A 5,601-nucleotide genomic window follows, 5' to 3' on the forward strand; every position below is an offset into this window, starting at 1 on the left:
TTTGACATGGGTGGCACCAGTAAACTTTGAAATTGGTGACACCACCGGTTACCACTGTACCCATAACTCAAGATTCCATTTTTTGTTTGCTCGTGATTGAATAATGAAGGCCCAAGAAAATAAAACACTAGGAATGGAAGATTCGGCATCTTATTTTGACAAACTTCGATATCAGATGATTATCCTCTGCCTCTCACTCATAGATATTGACATGTTTGCTTCTCGAAGGCTATTTCTACATGAGAGTAATAGGCTGAAGAATATTTCAGAAGTTGACTATACACTCGGCATCTTATTTTCACAAACAGCTGACTTCAATTTCTGATGATTCTCCTCACATGGATTTTAGTGTCATTGATATTGACAAACAGCTGACTTCAATTTCTGATGATTCTCCTCACATGGATTTTAGTGTCATTGATATTGACAAACAGCTGACTTCAATTTCTGATGATTCTCCTCACATGGATTTTAGTGTCATTGATATTGACAGCTATTGCTGAAAAATGTATAAAATAATAATGAGTTAGATTTAAAAAATGAAATATAAATTAATAATTAATGAGTTAGCCATCCATAAAGAGAGTAAACTATCATTATGATGCAAAAATGTAAGAGAAAAAATAGGTTATAATACTAAAAAATAATTAAAAGCAATTTATATGGAGTGAAGAATATAGATTATGAAGGTGTTAAGATTTTATTTATCGATAGAAATAGGCCATTTTATGATAGAGATGGAATTTAATTAATAAATAAATAAGTGACTTGATAGAGAAGGAATCTAATTAATAAATAAATAAGTGACTTGGGAGAATTGAGGATTAGATAAAAATGCATTATAAATGATGGTAAAGAAACAAAAATGGTGACAAGAAAAAGAAAGTTTCGAAAAGGTTTTATAAATGATGGTAAAGAAACAAAAATGGTGAGAACAAATATAAGGAGGTTTTATAAATGATGGTAAAGAAACAAAAATGGTGAGAAGAAATATAAGGTTTTAGAGATATTAGAGAAAGGAGAAATGAATAAACAAGACCATGATTAGTGGTCAGAGTGATAATGAGGGGCTAGAAAGACTAAGTTTATAGTGATCTTCTATATTGAAGTAATTTTGGTGATTTTTTATTTCAAGTGTTTTGTGGATAATGTGAGAAGTGTAATAGGGAGCCAAGGCTTATATTTTAGTTTGATTAGAGAAAATTAAGTGTTTAGAGTTAAAAGAATGTTAAGCAATGATGGATTTCATGGAAAATAATTGAAAACACATGAAAAAAACATGTTGAAGACATTTTTTTTTCATGTATTTTCATTATTTTCCCATTTTGAGTGTACCCACAAGTATGGAGAGTGGTTACTCATTGGATGTGAAATTTAAATTAAATTGAATGAGTGTCTACACTTAACATTTGAGTAAACCTATAAGGAAATAAGCAAAAATACAATAAAAATGTTGTTTTGTTTATTTTTCTTTAAAAATGTATCTCTTATTTTATTATTTTCCATAGGAGGCCAATTTTATTTATGAAAATTCCCCTGATTGATTGTCATGTCATCTCCACATCAATGTAATGTCATTTTAACATCAAATCCATGTCCAATATACTTTAACAACATATTAGCTCCATGTCAACATCATGTTAGATCCATTTCAATGTCATATTAACTCCATGTCATCTTCATGTTAGTGTCACATCAAATACCACATTAGGCCCTTATTGGGCTTCAATTTATTTGAGAGAAAAGCATGAAATTTGTGTTCCAATCTCTCTGATACTTGAAAGTTGATAGGTCGACATCCAACACTAGACACTCCAATCCCTAGTCTCATTGATTGGTAGCTTCTGGACTTCCTGTTAAATGACATAATTGTGGATTCTTTTTGCATCAAGTAATTTTCCTAGTGGTCATTACTACACTCTCTTGATAATCAATAGTAGAAGGGATGATATATGTTGATCGAAGGCCCAATAGCCCATTCTAGCTAAGCTTATGGTCATAACCCTATATTGGACCATATGACAAAGGGATAAGGCCAAAGACCTTGATTCCCTAAAATTTCTAACACTTCCATCTTAAAGTTGTTGTTATCACTCAGGTTTTCCTCGAAGTTGTAAGAAAGGGAAGGATGCCGAGGTAACCACAGACCAATCTTTTAGATACAGAATCTAGCCAATCTGTATCCAAAGAGGGCTCTCTCTTTATGATTTAGCTTTGTTTTTTAAAGGTATTAGGCTAGTTATGAAGTTCAAGGGTTTTGTTTGAGTTTGGGTGGTGAGATTCAATATAACATAGAGGTAAGACAAAATAGTTCAGTCCATTGGGCATGATGGAGTCAAAGAAAAATGCTTTCTGGATTTGGTTCTTAATAAGGGATGGCTTCACAGAGCAAGGTAGTCAAGCAGGGAACAAAATAAAGAGTTGAAAACAGATGGAATGGGCTCAGATTAGGTGAAGGGCAGTTAAGAATCCTTCAACCTATTTAAAGAGGGAAAATGGATGATTATTGACAAAGAGTAGTTAAGAATTCTTTAACAAATAATCAACATGAGAAAATCAGGGAACAAGAGCAATTAAGATTTCACTTCTTATTCTAATTCTGAAGAAAACACAGAGAACAATAAAGACTGAAAACAGAGTGCAATCAAGCATATTCTGAAATTAACCATTTTCTTTATCATTCAGATTATGAAACACAGATGATATAATAAACAAGAAAACTATAAAACACAAGATATAGAGGACTTATTGATACAGTGGTTGATTCAAGAAATCTGTGACAAGTCCTCTGCTTCAATTCTTCATCTAGTAGACCATACAACAGTTTGATCCCAACAGCTCTTTATTCCAAAAATTCAGTATTACAGCAAAGTTTAGGAATCCACACACCACCCCCCAATACTCTAATGGAGGGGGTATTTATACAACAAAATATGTACAACAAATATCTCATAACAGTTGTGAGATAATATCTAGGATTTGACTAATGAGAGTTTACAAAAATAGAAATAGCTAGTCCTATGATAGGAAAAGGGTAAACTGGTGTTGCGCTGGAGGCAGGTTTTTTAATTCGGCTAGCAACTGTCTTCTATAGTAACTCTGCGCCGGCTAACTGCCTTAACTTTGTTCTTTACTTCTGATCTGCTTTTTTTAATTCTGCTCTGACATCTTTATTGCTGATCTGATACTCTTTAATGCTGATCTAATACTCTTTAATGTTGATGTTGATCCCTGTTAATCTCCGTATGATATTTAGCCCAAAATTTCTCTTTTTCCAAGGGTAACAATGCAACTATGGATAAACACCTGTTGTTGGGACACTGGAGGTTGTTTTGCGCCTTCCAATTCTTTTCCTTTAGACCTTTCTGCAACTGGTCTGCTACCTTCCTACGGGGATTGCTGAGAAGTCTTGGCAAATTGATGCACTGATAGCCATTTATTGAGAAAGTTTTGACGGTACCTGTGTCAAAAGAGGAGGAAACTGTGAAATGGCAGGTCGGTTGAGTCTGCGAGCTCGTCGATGTAGCCTTTCTAGTCGGAAAACTGAAAATGCGACCTCAGTCGTTGTTATGCCCGGAGCCCAGTTTGCAGCGAAACTACAGCAAAAATGATATTTTAACCTTTTTATTCGACAAAATGAAGTTTTGGCGGGAATTCTTGATTTGAAGGACGGATGACGTAAGCAGTATGGATGACGTCAGCGAGTGACGTTATTAAAGGGACAGATGATGTCAGCGAAGGGTGATGTCAACAAAGGATGGAGGAGTCAACAGATGACATCAACAGATGGCGGTGGTAAGCAGTTTTGCCCCGCACCGCTTTTGGGGCCAGGCGGTATTAAACAGAGGGCGATCGATCAGGCTGGATGAGCGACGCATGGCAGAGTACGGGCACAAAAACCGTCGGTCCCCCGCGAGTTAAACATCGGTCGAAAGGCAGTTACGATATGGTTTATCAACTTTCGGATGGGCGAGGGTTGATCGGATGGTGGATGGGTTTGGAACATGGTGGAGGTTTAAACAGTGGGGGGCCGATATAATTACTGTGTTTTTAATATATCGGGGTTGGTTTTTAATGGTCGGGGGGAATGTTATTAATTAACCCAAATGGATAATTAACCCATCATTGTGCTCGGGAAGGTTATTAATAGGTTTCAAATAAACCATTAATCCCTTTTAAACAGTAATATGGTCGTATTCGACCAGAGCGGGGATATGTAATATACAAGGATTTTTATATGTTTGCATAATGCAGGAAGGGAAAAAATGTTTATAAGGGAGTTATATAATAAATGTTAATCATTAATATGGCTTATGAAATGATAATAAGTGCTAAGTTAAAAACAATTGACTTTTGTAGTTTAAACTTAGGTTTTGAAGTGGAATAGGGGTTTTGTGATATTTGTGCATTTTCCTAAGTAAAATGGGGTTTTTACTTAGGCAATCATTTTGAAATGGAATGAGTGGTTTATGAATGATATTAAGAACAAATTCTTAATTTTTTATGGGGGAAATTAGTAAATGATTAGGGAAAAATATGAAGGGAAGTTAGTTATGAAACCTTGCCTCGCTTGAGTTGCTCCAAGTCTAATGTCCGCCATGGCACTTGTGATAAAAGTAAAAGTTAACACATTGAGAGACATGATCTATCTCAAGTATCATTCTACAACACCATTTTGCCTACCCTACCTACTTTACCTAGCATTTTTTCTTCTCTATTCGGGTGCACTTGGACTAGCAAACCCTCATCAACTTTTCTTTTCTTTCCATGGTAAGCCTACCTAAGTCTGCACTTATTACTTCCAAGGGCTCAAATTAAACTGTTGAACTCCTTTGCTTCTCTACATATCTACTTATCTGCCAAGATTAAACAGTTTGGTCAGATTTTTATTTTCTATCTCTAAAACATGAAATTCAAACATGAACTAGCCAAGATTAAGCTGTTTGGCCATTCATCAGTCATGGCATAAAGTTCAACAAGCTGCACACAATGCTTATTTACAGAAAATGAAAATGGCATTTTGGACTTGCACACTTTCCTGGTCTTTCTTTATTTGGGGTTCATTTATTTCACTTTTTTGACCATTTTATTCTTTTTACCCTTTGATTTTTATTTTAGGACATACCCTCTTTTCATTTTTTAATTTTTTGATTTTTTGATAATATGGAAAACCTTTGCAACAAGGAAAGGGATGAACATATTACAGAGCTCAACAAGTCGATCATGAAATATGACACCTATTGATATAGGAGTATAACAGTTCCTAAAGGTAAAAAGGGGTCAAATCTCAAATTTCCACTACTTCTAATGGACTCAGTCCTTAGTCCCATTACTTGACAGATCATGGACCTTTCATCTCTAGTAACTGACTAGAATTTAAGTTCCATTAATATCATATATTTCAAAAGGATGAATTATCTGAAACTCAGGGATGTACACCCCAATGACCCCTTTTCTTCTAGTTTTAATTCATGGCCCCCATATTGGCCATGTGACTAGGGAATAATGCAAAGGTTTCATATCCTCAAATTCTAAAGGTATGTCCCAAATTTCTATAGTTTTTCCAATAGAGAAACTAAATTATTCTAGAAGTTTGAGTTC

This window comes from Pinus tabuliformis, chromosome 8, assembly GCF_031772625.1.
Source record: "Pinus tabuliformis cultivar Carrire ecotype Pingquan chromosome 8, CPIR1, whole genome shotgun sequence".
NCBI classification, from domain to species: domain Eukaryota; kingdom Viridiplantae; phylum Streptophyta; class Pinopsida; order Pinales; family Pinaceae; genus Pinus; species Pinus tabuliformis.